The sequence below is a fragment of the Procambarus clarkii genome, chromosome 58 (genome assembly GCF_040958095.1).
Source record: "Procambarus clarkii isolate CNS0578487 chromosome 58, FALCON_Pclarkii_2.0, whole genome shotgun sequence".
In the NCBI taxonomy this organism is placed as follows: domain Eukaryota; kingdom Metazoa; phylum Arthropoda; class Malacostraca; order Decapoda; family Cambaridae; genus Procambarus; species Procambarus clarkii.
The window spans coordinates 27,851,625-27,865,689 of NC_091207.1; positions in this window are offsets into that span (position 1 = coordinate 27,851,625).

The window sequence follows — 14,065 nt, forward strand, 5'->3', positions numbered from 1 at the left end:
ATATTACTGCGAGCTGCGATGGATCACATTTTGCCCAAACCCTTCTTGAAGTTTCAAAATATCCCAAACATCCCAAATTCGACCCTTGAGCCATATTTTGGAGCCAAATTCTGGCTTTCTGCACGTATTAGCAGTTTGAAATTACGAATTTTTATACCGAAAATATGTCAATTACTGAAAGCGGCGATAGATCACATTTTGCCCAAACCCTCCCTGCAGTTTTCAAAATATCCCAAACATCCCAAATTCGACCCTTGAGCTATATTTTGGAACCAAATTCTGACTCTCTGCACATATTCGCTGTTTGAAATTTCGATATTTTATACCGAAAATATGCCTATTACTGAAAGCCGCGATGGATCACATTTTCCCCAAACCCCCCTGCACATTTCAAAATATCCCAAACATCACAAATTCGACGATAGACCCATATTTTGGAGCCAAATTTGGGCTCTCTGCAAGTATTCCTATTTTGAAATTACGTCATTTTATAACGAAAATATGCCAATTACTGAGAGCCGAGATGTGACACATTTTGCCCAAACCCCCCTGCAGTTTTCAAAATATCCCAAATATTCCAAATCGACCCTTGAGCTATATTTTAGAGCCAAATTCTGGCTCTCAGCACGTTTTCGCAGTTTGAAATTACGACATTTTATTCCGAAAATATGCCAATTACTGAGAACGGCGATAGGTCACATTTTGCCCAAAACCCCCTGCAGTTTTCAAAATACCCCAAACATCCCAAATTCGACGCTTGAGCCATATTTTGAGCCAAATTCTGGCTCTCTGCACGTATTCGCAGTTTGAAATTTCGACTCTTTATACCGAAAATATGCCAATTACTGAGAGCGGCGATGTGTCACATTTTGCCCAAACCCTTTGTGCAGTTTCAGAATATCCCAAACATCCCAAATTCGACCGTTGAGTCTTATTTTGGAGCCAAGTTCTGGCTCTCTGCACGTATTCTCAGTTTGATATTACGACATTTTATAATGAAAATATGCCAATTACTGAGAGTAGCGATGGGTCACATTTTGCTTAAACCCCCCTAAAATTTGAAAAATATCCCAAACATGCCAAATTCGACCCTTGAGCCATATTTTGGAGCCAAATTCTGGCTTTCTGCACGTATTTGCAGTTTGAAATTACGAATTTTTATACCGAAAATATGCCAAATACTGAAAGCGGCGATAGATCACATTTTACCCCAACCCTCCCTGCAGTTTTCAAAATATCCCAAACATCCCAAATTCGACCCTAGAGCTATATTTTGGAACAAAATTCTGGCTCTCTGCACATATTCGCTGTTTGAAAATTCGATATTTTATACCGAAAATATGCCTATTACTGAAAGCGGCGATGGATCACATTTTCGCCAAACCCTCCCTGCATATTTCAAAATATCCCAAACATCACAAATTCGACCCTTGAGTCTTATTTTGGAGCCAAATTTGGGCTCTCTGCACGTATTCCTAGTTTGAAATTACGTCATTTTATAACGAAAATATGCCAATTACCGAGTGCCGCGATGTGTCACATTTTGCCCAAACCCCCCTGCAGTTTTCAAAATATCCCAAATATTCCAAATCGACCCTTGAGCTATATTTTAGAGCCAAATTCTGGCTCTCTGCACGTATTCGCAGTTTGAAATTATTACTTTTTATACCGAAAATATGCCAATTACTGAAAGCGGCGATGGGTCACAATTTGCCCAAACCCCCCTACAATTTGCAAAAAACCCCAAACTCCAAATTCTACCCTTGAGCAACATTTTGGAGCTAAATTCTGGCTTTCTGCACGTATTTGCAGTTTGAAATTAAAACTTTTTATACCGAAAATATGCCAATTACTAAAAGCTGCGATGGGTCACATTTTGCCCAAACCCCCATGTAGTTTTCAAAATACCAAACATCCCTAATTCAACGCTTGAGCCATATTTTGGAACCAAACTCTGGCTTTCTGCACGTAATCGCAGTTTGAAATTACAACTTTTTACTCCGAAAATATGCATATTACTGCGAGCTGCGATGGATCACATTTTGCCCAAACCCTTCTTGAAGTTTCAAATATCCCAAACATCCCAAATTCGACCCTTGAGTCTTATTTTGGAGTCAAGTTCTGGCTCTCTGCACGTATTCTCAGTTTGATATTACGACATTTTATAATGAAAATATGCCAATTACTGAGAGTAGCGATGGGTCACATTTTGCTTAAACCCCCCTAAAATTTGCAAAATATCCCAAACATGCCAAATTCGACCCTTGAGCCATATTTTGGAGCCAAATTCTGGCTTTCTGCACGTATTAGCAGTTTGAAATTACGAATTTTTATACCGAAATATGTCAATTACTGAAAGCGGCGATAGATCACATTTTGCCCAACCCTCCCTGCAGTTTTCAAAATATCCCAACATCCCAAATTCGACCCTTGAGCTATATTTTGGAACAAATTCTGACTCTCTGCACATATTCGCTGTTTGAAATTTCGATATTTTATACCGAAATATGCCTATTACTGAAAGCGGCGATGGATCACATTTTCCCAAACCCCCCTGCATTTCAAAATATCCCAAACATCACAAATTCGACGATAGACCCATATTTTGGAGCCAAATTTGGGCTCTCTGCACGTATTCCTATTTTGAAATTACGTCATTTTATAACGAAAATATGCCAATTACTGAGAGCCGCGATGTGACACATTTGCCCAAACCCCCCTGCAGTTTTCAAAATATCCCAAATATTCCAAATCGACCCTTGAGCTATATTTTAGAGCCAAATTCTGGCTCTCAGCACGTATTTCGCAGTTTGAAATTACGACATTTTATTCCGAAAATATGCCAATTACTGAGAACGGCGATAGGTCACATTTTGCCCAAAACCCCCTGCAGTTTTCAAAATACCCAAACATCCCAAATTCGACGCTTGAGCCATATTTTGAGCCAAATTCTGGCTCTCTGCACGTATTCGCAGTTTGAAATTTCGACTCTTTATACCGAAAATATGCCAATTACTGAGAGCGGCGATGTGTCACATTTTGCCCAAACCCTTGTGCAGTTTCAGAATATCCCAAACATCCCAAATTCGACCGTTGAGTCTTATTTTGGAGCCAAGTTCTGGCTCTCTGCACGTATTCTCAGTTTGATATTACGACATTTTATAATGAAATATGCCAATTACTGAGAGTAGCGATGGGTCACATTTTGCTTAAACCCCCCTAAAATTTGAAAAATATCCCAAACATGCCAAATTCGACCCTTGAGCTATATTTTGGAGCCAAATTCTGGCTTTCTGCACGTATTCGCAGTTTGAAATTACGAATTTTTATACCGAAAATATGCCAAATACTGAAGCGGCGATAGATCACATTTTACCCCAACCCTCCCTGCAGTTTTCAAAATATCCCAAACATCCCAAATTCGACCCTAGAGCTATATTTTGGAACAAAATTCTGGCTCTCTGCACATATTCGCTGTTTGAAAATTCGATATTTTATACCGAAAATATGCCTATTACTGAAAGCGGCGATGGATCACATTTTCCCCAAACCCTCCCTGCATATTTCAAATATCCCAAACATCACAAATTCGACCCTTGAGTCTTATTTTGGAGCCAAATTTGGGCTCTCTGCACGTATTCCTAGTTTGAAATTACTCATTTTATAACGAAAATATGCCAATTACCGAGTGCCGCGATGTGTCACATTTTGCCCAAACCCCCCTGCAGTTTTCAAAATATCCCAAATATTCCAAATCGACCCTTGAGCTATATTTTAGAGCCAAATTCTGGCTCTCTGCACGTATTCGCAGTTTGAAATTATTACTTTTTATACCGAAAATATGCCAATTACTGAAAGCGGCGATGGGTCACAATTTGCCCAAACCCCCTACAATTTGCAAAATACCCCAAACATCCCAAATTCTCCCCTTGAGCAACATTTTGGAGCTAAATTCTGGCTTTCTGCACGTATTTGCAGTTTGAAATTAAACTTTTTATCCCGAAAATATGCCAATTACTAAAAGCTGCGATGGGTCACATTTTGCCCAAACCCCCCATGTAGTTTTAAAATATCCAACATCCCTAATTCAACGCTTGAGCCATATTTTGGAACCAAACTCTGGCTTTCTGCACGTAATCGCAGTTTGAAATTACAACATTTTACTCCGAAAATATGCATATTACTGCGAGCTGCGATGGATCACATTTTGCCCAAACCCTTCTTGAAGTTTCAAAATATCCCAAACATCCCAAATTCGACCCTTGAGCCATATTTTGGAGCCAAATTCTGGCTTTCTGCACGTATTAGCAGTTTGAATTACGAATTTTTTATACCGAAAATATGTCAATTACTGAAAGCGGCGATGATCACATTTTGCCCAAACCCTCCTGCATTTTCAAAATATCCCAAACATCCCAAATTCGACCCTTGAGCTATATTTTTGGAACCAAATTCTGACTCTCTGCACATATTCGCTGTTTGAAATTTCGATATTTTATACCGAAAATATGCCTATTACTGAAAGCCGCGATGGATCACATTTTCCCAAACCCCCCTGCCATTTCAAAATATCCCAAACATCACAAATTCGACGATAGCCCATATTTTGGAGCCAAATTTGGGCTCTCTGCAAGTATTCCTATTTTGAAATTACGTCATTTATAACGAAAAATATGCCAATTACTGAAGCCGCGATTGACACATTTTGCCCAAACCCCCTGCAGTTTTCAAAATATCCCAAATATTCCAAATCGACCCTTGAGCTATATTTTTAGAGCCAAATTCTGGCTCTCAGCACGTTTTCGCAGTTTGAAATTACGACATTTTATTCCGAAAATATGCCAATTACTGAGAACGGCGATGTGAGGTCACATTTTGCCCAAAACCCCCCTGCAGTTTTCAAAATCCCCAAACATCCAAATTCGACGCTTGAGCTATATTTTGAGCCAAATTCTGGCTCTCAGCACGTATTCGCAGTTTGAAATTTCGACTCTTTATACCGAAAATATGCCAATTACTGAGAGCGGCGATGTGTCACATTTTGCCCAAACCCTTTGTGCAGTTTCAGAATATCCCAAACATCCCAAATTCGACCGTTGAGTCTTATTTTGGAGCCAAGTTCTGGCTCTCTGCACGTATTCTCAGTTTGATATTACGACATTTTATAATGAAAATATGCCAATTACTGAGAGTAGCGATGGGTCACATTTTGCTTAAACCCCCCTAAAATTTGAAAAATATCCCAAACATGCCAAATTCGACCCTTGAGCCATATTTTGGAGCCAAATTCTGGCTTTCTGCACGTATTTGCAGTTTGAAATTACGAATTTTTATACCGAAAATATGCCAAATACTGAAAGCGGCGATAGATCACATTTTACCCCAACCCTCCCTGCAGTTTTCAAAATATCCCAAACATCCCAAATTCGACCCTAGAGCTATATTTTGGAACAAAATTCTGGCTCTCTGCACATATTCGCTGTTTGAAAATTCGATATTTATACCGAAAATATGCCTATTACTGAAAGCGGCGATGGATCACATTTTCGCCAAACCCTCCCTGCATATTTCAAAATATCCCAAACATCACAAATTCGACCCTTGAGTCTTATTTTGGAGCCAAATTTGGGCTCTCTGCACGTATTCCTAGTTTGAAATTACGTCATTTTATAACGAAAATATGCCAATTACCGAGTGCCGCGATGTGTCACATTTTGCCCAAACCCCCCTGCAGTTTTCAAAATATCCCAAATATTCCAAATCGACCCTTGAGCTATATTTTAGAGCCAAATTCTGGCTCTCTGCACGTATTCGCAGTTTGAAATTATTACTTTTTATACCGAAAATATGCCAATTACTGAAAGCGGCGATGGGTCACAATTTGCCCAAACCCCCCTACAATTTGCAAAATACCCCAAACATCCCAAATTCTACCCTTGAGCAACATTTTGGAGCTAAATTCTGGCTTTCTGCACGTATTTGCAGTTTGAAATTAAAACTTTTTATCCGAAAATATGCCAATTACTAAAAGCTGCGATGGGTCACATTTTGCCCAAACCCCCCATGTAGTTTTCAAAATATCCAAACATCCCTAATTCAACGCTTGAGCCATATTTTGGAACCAAACTCTGGCTTTCTGCACGTAATCGCAGTTTGAAATTACAACTTTTTACTCCGAAAATATGCATATTACTGCGAGCTGCGATGGATCACATTTTGCCCAAACCCTTCTTGAAGTTTCAAAATATCCCAAACATCCCAAATTCGACCCTTGAGCTATTTTGGAGTCAAGTTCTGGCTCTCTGCACGTATTCTCAGTTTGAATTACGACATTTTATAATGAAAATATGCAATTACTGAGAGTAGCGATGATCACATTTTGCCCAAACCCCCTAGTTTTCAAAATATCCCAAACATCCAAATTCGACCCTTGAGCTATATTTTGGAACCAAATTCTGACTCTCTGCACATTCGCTGTTTGAAATTTCGATATTTTATACCGAAAATATGCCTATTACTGAAAGCGCGATGATCACATTTTCCCCAAACCCCCCTGCACATTTCAAAATATCCCAAACATCACAAATTCGACGATAGACCCATATTTTGGAGCCAAATTTGGGCTCTCTGCAAGTATTCCTATTTTGAAATTACGTCATTTTATAACGAAATATGCCAATTACTGAGTGCCGCGATGCGACACATTTTGCCCAAACCCCCCTGCAGTTTTCAAAATATCCCAAATCCAAATCGACCCTTGAGCTATATTTTAGAGCCAAATTCTGGCTCTCAGCACGTTTTCGCAGTTTGAAATTACGACATTTTATACCGAAAATATGCCAATTACTGAGAACGGCGATAGGTCACATTTTGCCCAAACCCCCCTGCAGTTTTCAAAATACCCAAACATCCCAAATTCGACGCTTGAGCCATATTTTGAGCCAAATTCTGGTCTCTGCACGTATTCGCAGTTTGAAATTTCGACTCTTTATACCGAAAATATGCCTATTACTGAGAGCGGCGATGTGTCACATTTTGTCCAAACCCTTCGTGCAGTTTCAGAATATCCCAAACATCCCAAATTCGACCGTTGAGTCTATTTTGGAGCCAAGTTCTGGCTCTCTGCACGTATTCTCAGTTTGATATTACGACATTTTATAATGAAAATATGCCAATTACTGAGAGTAGCGATGGGTCACATTTCTTAAACCCCCCTAAAATTTCAAAAATATCCCAAACATCCCAAATTCTACCCTTGAGCAACATTTTCGAGCTAAATTCTGGCTTTCTGCACGTATTTGCAGTTTGAAATTAAAACTTTTTATACCGAAAATAGGCCAATTACTAAAAGCTGCGATGGGTCACATTTTGCCCAAACCCCCCATGTAGTTTTCAAAATATCCAAACATCCTAATTCAACTCTTGAGCCATATTTTGGAACCAAACTCTGGCTTTCTGCACGTAATCGCAGTTTGAAATTACAACTTTTTACTCCGAAAATATGCATATTACTGCGAGCGCGATGGATCACATTTTGCCCAAACCCTTCTTGAAGTTTCAAAATATCCCAAACATCCCAAATTCGACCCTTGAGTCTTATTTTGGAGTCAAGTTCTGGCTCTCTGCACGTATTCTCAGTTTGATATTACGACATTTATAATGAAAATATGCCAATTACTAAAGCTGCGATGGGTCACATTTTGCCCAAACCCCCCATGTAGTTTTCAAAATATCCAAACATCCTAATTCAACTCTTGAGCCATATTTTGGAACCAAACTCTGGCTTTCTGCACGTAATCGCAGTTTGAAATTACAACTTTTTACTCCGAAATATGCATATTACTGCGAGCTGCGATGGATCACATTTGCCCAAACCCTTCTTGAAGTTTCAAATATCCCAAACATCCCAAATTCGACCCTTGAGTCTTATTTTGGAGTCAAGTTCTGGCTCTCTGCACGTATTCTCAGTTTGATATTACGACATTTTATAATGAAAATATGCCAATTACTGAGAGTAGCGATGGGTCACATTTTGCTTAAACCCCCCTAAAATTTGCAAAATATCCCAAACATGCCAAATTCGACCCTTGAGCCATATTTTGGAGCCAAATTCTGGCTTTCTGCACGTATTAGCAGTTTGAAATTACGAATTTTTATACCGAAAATATGTCAATTACTGAAAGCGGCGATAGATCACATTTTGCCCAAACCCTCCCTGCAGTTTTCAAAATATCCCAAACATCCCAAATTCGACCCTTGAGCTATATTTTGGAACCAAATTCTGACTCTCTGCACATATTCGCTGTTTGAAATTTCGATATTTTATACCGAAAATATGCCTATTACTGAAAGCGGCGATGGATCACATTTTCCCCAAACCCCCCTGCACATTTCAAAATATCCCAAACATCACAAATTCGACGATAGACCCATATTTTGGAGCCAAATTTGGGCTCTCTGCAAGTATTCCTATTTTGAAATTACGTCATTTTATAACGAAAATATGCCAATTACTGAGAGCCGCGATGTGACACATTTTGCCCAAACCCCCTGCAGTTTTCAAAATATCCCAAATATTCCAAATCGACCCTTGAGCTATATTTTAGAGCCAAATTCTGGCTCTCAGCATGTTTTCGCAGTTTGAAATTACGACATTTTATTCCGAAAATATGCCAATTACTGAGAACGGCGATAGGTCACATTTTGCCCAAAACCCCCTGCAGTTTTCAAAATACCCCAAACATCCCAAATTCGACGCTTGAGCCATATTTTAGCCAAATTCTGGGTCTCTGCACGTATTCGCAGTTTGAAATTTCGACTCTTTATACCGAAAATATGCCAATTACTGAGAGCGGCGATGTGTCACATTTTGCCCAACCCTTTGTGCAGTTTCAGAATATCCCAAACATCCCAAATTCGACCGTTGAGTCTTATTTTGGAGCCAAGTTCTGGCTCTCTGCACGTATTCTCAGTTTGATATTACGACATTTTATAATGAAAATATGCCAATTACTGAGAGTAGCGATGGGTCACATTTTGCTTAAACCCCCTAAAATTTGAAAAATATCCCAAACATGCCAAATTCGACCCTTGAGCCATATTTTGGAGCCAAATTCTGGCTTTCTGCACGTATTCGCAGTTTGAAATTACGAATTTTTATACCGAAAATAAGCCAAATACTGAAAGCGGCGATAGATCACATTTTACCCAACCCTCCCTGCAGTTTTCAAAATATCCCAAACATCCCAAATTCGACCCTAGAGCTATATTTTGGAACAAAATTCTGGCTCTCTGCACATATTCGCTGTTTGAAAATTCGATATTTTATACCGAAAATATGCCTATTACTGAAAGCGGCGATGGATCACATTTTCCCCAAACCCTCCCTGCATATTTCAAATATCCCAAACATCACAAATTCGACCCTTGAGTCTTATTTTGGAGCCAAATTTGGGCTCTCTGCACGTATTCCTAGTTTGAAATTACGTCATTTTATAACGAAAATATGCCAATTACCGAGTGCCGCGATGTGTCACATTTTGCCCAAACCCCCCTGCAGTTTTCAAAATATCCAAATATTCCAAATCGACCCTTGAGCTATATTTTAGAGCCAAATTTTGGCTCTCTGCACGTATTCGCAGTTTGAAATTATTACTTTTTATACCGAAAATATGCCAATTACTGAAAGCGGCGATGGGTCACAATTTGCCCAAACCCCCCTACAATTTGCAAAATACCCCAAACATCCCAAATTCTCCCCTTGAGCAACATTTTGGAGCTAAATTCTGGCTTTCTGCACGTATTTGCAGTTTGAAATTAAAACTTTTTATCTCGAAAATATGCCAATTACTAAAAGCTGCGATGGGTCACATTTTGCCCAAACCCCCCATGTAGTTTTAAAATATCCAAACATCCCTAATTCAACGCTTGAGCCATATTTTGGAACCAAACTCTGGCTTTCTGCACGTAATCGCAGTTTGAAATTACAACATTTTACTCCGAAAATATGCATATTACTGCGAGCTGCGATGGATCACATTTGCCCAAACCCTTCTTGAAGTTTCAAAATATCCCAAACATCCCAAATTCGACCCTTGAGCCATATTTTGGAGCCAAATTCTGGCTTTCTGCACGTATTAGCAGTTTGAAATTACGAATTTTTATACCGAAAATATGTCAATTACTGAAAGCGGCGATAGATCACATTTTGCCCAAACCCTCCCTGCAGTTTTCAAAAATATCCCAAACATCCCAAATTCGACCCTTGAGCTATATTTTGGAACAAATTCTGACTCTCTGCACATATTCGCTGTTTGAAATTTCGATATTTTATACCGAAAATATGCCTATTACTGAAAGCCGCGATGGATCACATTTTCACCAAACCCCCTGCACATTTCAAATATCCCAAACATCACAAATTCGACGATAGACCCATATTTTGGGCCAAATTTGGGCTCTCTGCAAGTATTCCTATTTTGAAATTACGTCATTTTATAACGAAAATATGCCAATTACTGAGTGCCGCGATGCGACACATTTTGCCCAAACCCCCCTGCAGTTTTCAAATATCCCAAATATTCCAAATCGACCCTTGAGCTATATTTTAGAGCCAAATTCTGGCTCTCAGCACGTTTTCGCAGTTTGAAATTACGACATTTTATACCGAAAATATGCCAATTACTGAGCACGGCGATAGGTCACATTTTGCCCAAAACCCCCTGCAGTTTTCAAAATACCCCAAACATCCCAAATTCGACGCTTGAGCCATATTTTGACCAAATTCTGGGTCTCTGCACGTATTCGCAGTTTGAAATTTCGACTCTTATACCGAAAATATGCTATTCTGAGAGCGGCGATGTGTCCATTTTGTCCAAACCCTTCGTGCAGTTTCAGAATATCCCAAACATCCCAAATTCGACCGTTGAGTCTTATTTTGGAGCCAATTCTGGCTCTCTGCACGTATTCTCAGTTTGATATTACGACATTTTATAATGAAAATATGCCAATTACTGAGAGTAGCGATGGTCCATTTTGCTTAAAACCCCTAAATTTCAAAAATATCCCAAACATGCCAAATTCTACCCTTGAGCCCATATTTTGGAGCCAAGTTCTGGCTTTCTGCACGTATTTGCAGTTTGAAATTACGAATTTTTATACCGAAAATATGCCAAGTTACTAAAGCTCGATAGATCACATTTTACCCCAACCCCCCTCATGTATTTCAATATCCCAAACATCCCAAATTCGACCTAGATATTTTGGAACAAACTGGCTCTCTGCACATATTCGCTGTTTGAAAATTCGATATTTTACTCCGAAAATATGCATATTACTGAAGCTCGATGGATCACATTTTCGCCAAACCCTCCTGCATATTTCAAAATATCCCAAACATCACAAATTCGACCCTTGAGTCTTATTTTGGAGTCAAGTTTGGCTCTCTGCACGTATTCCTAGTTTGAATTACGTCATTTTATAACGAAAATATGCCAATTACCGAGAGTAGCGATGGTCACATTTTGCCCAAACCCCCCTGCAGTTTTCAAAATATCCCAAATATTCCAAATCGACCCTTGATATATTTTAGAGCCAAATTCTGGCTCTCTGCACGTATTCGCAGTTTGAAATTACTTTTTATACCGAAAATATGTCATTACTGAAGAGGCGATGATCACAATTTGCCCAAACCCCCCTACAATTTTCAAAATACCCAAACATCCCAAATTCTACCCTTGAGCAATTTTGGAAATTCTGGCTTTCTGCACGTATTTGCAGTTTGAAATTATATTTTTATACCGAAAATATGCCAATTACTAAAGCGGCGATGGGTCACATTTTACCCAACCCCCTGCACATTTTCAAATATCCAAACATCCAATTCAACGATAGCCATATTTTGGACCAAACTTTGGCTTCTCTGCACGTAATCGCATTTGAAATTACAACTTTTTACTCCGAAAATATGCATATTACTGCGAGCTGCGATGGATCACATTTTGCCCAAACCCTTCTTGAAGTTTCAAAATATCCCAAACATCCCAAATTCGACCCTTGAGTCTTATTTTGGAGTCAAGTTCTGGCTCTCTGCACGTATTCTCAGTTTGATATTACGACATTTTATAATGAAAATATGCCAATTACTGAGAGTAGCGATGGGTCACATTTTGCTTAAACCCCCCTAAAATTTGCAAAATATCCCAAACATGCCAAATTCGACCCTTGAGCCATATTTTGGAGCCAAATTCTGGCTTTCTGCACGTATTAGCAGTTTGAAATTACGAATTTTTATACCGAAAATATGTCAATTACTGAAAGCGGCGATAGATCACATTTTGCCCAAACCCTCCCTGCAGTTTTCAAAATATCCCAAACATCCCAAATTCGACCCTTGAGCTATATTTTGGAACCAAATTCTGACTCTCTGCACATATTCGCTGTTTGAAATTTCGATATTTTATACCGAAAATATGCCTATTACTGAAAGCGGCGATGGATCACATTTTCCCCAAACCCCCCTGCACATTTCAAAATATCCCAAACATCACAAATTCGACGATAGACCCATATTTTGGAGCCAAATTTGGGCTCTCTGCAAGTATTCCTATTTGAAATTACGTCATTTTATAACGAAAATATGCCAATTACTGAGAGCCGCGATGTGACACATTTTGCCCAAACCCCCCTGCAGTTTTCAAAATATCCCAAATATTCCAAATCGACCCTTGAGCTATATTTTAGAGCCAAATTCTGGCTCTCAGCACGTTTTCGCAGTTTGAAATTACGACATTTTATTCCGAAAATATGCCAATTACTGAGAACGGCGATAGGTCACATTTTGCCCAAAACCCCCCTGCAGTTTTCAAAATACCCCAAACATCCCAAATTCGACGCTTGAGCCATATTTTGAGCCAAATTCTGGCTCTCTGCACGTATTCGCAGTTTGAAATTTCGACTCTTTATACCGAAAATATGCCAATTACTGAGAGCGGCGATGTGTCACATTTTGCCCAAACCCTTTGTGCAGTTTCAGAATATCCCAAACATCCCAAATTCGACCGTTGAGTCTTATTTTGGAGCCAAGTTCTGGCTCTCTGCACGTATTCTCAGTTTGATATTACGACATTTTATAATGAAAATATGCCAATTACTGAGAGTAGCGATGGGTCACATTTTGCTTAAACCCCCCTAAAATTTGAAAAATATCCCAAACATGCCAAATTCGACCCTTGAGCTATATTTTGGAGCCAAATTCTGGCTTTCTGCACGTATTCGCAGTTTGAAATTACGAATTTTTATACCGAAAATATGCCAAATACTGAAAGCGGCGATAGATCACATTTTACCCCAACCCTCCCTGCAGTTTTCAAAATATCCCAAACATCCCAAATTCGACCCTAGAGCTATATTTTGGAACAAAATTCTGGCTCTCTGCACATATTCGCTGTTTGAAAATTCGATATTTTATACCGAAAATATGCCTATTACTGAAAGCGGCGATGGATCACATTTTCCCCAAACCCTCCCTGCATATTTCAAAATATCCCAAACATCACAAATTCGACCCTTGAGTCTTATTTTGGAGCCAAATTTGGGCTCTCTGCACGTATTCCTAGTTTGAAATTACGTCATTTTATAACGAAAATATGCCAATTACCGAGTGCCGCGATGTGTCACATTTTGCCCAAACCCCCCTGCAGTTTTCAAAATATCCCAAATATTCCAAATCGACCCTTGAGCTATATTTTAGAGCCAAATTCTGGCTCTCTGCACGTATTCGCAGTTTGAAATTATTACTTTTTATACCGAAAATATGCCAATTACTGAAAGCGGCGATGGGTCACAATTTGCCCAAACCCCCCTACAATTTGCAAAATACCCCAAACATCCCAAATTCTCCCCTTGAGCAACATTTTGGAGCTAAATTCTGGCTTTCTGCACGTATTTGCAGTTTGAAATTAAAACTTTTTATCCCGAAAATATGCCAATTACTAAAAGCTGCGATGGGTCACATTTTGCCCAAACCCCCCATGTAGTTTTAAAAATATCCAAACATCCCTAATTC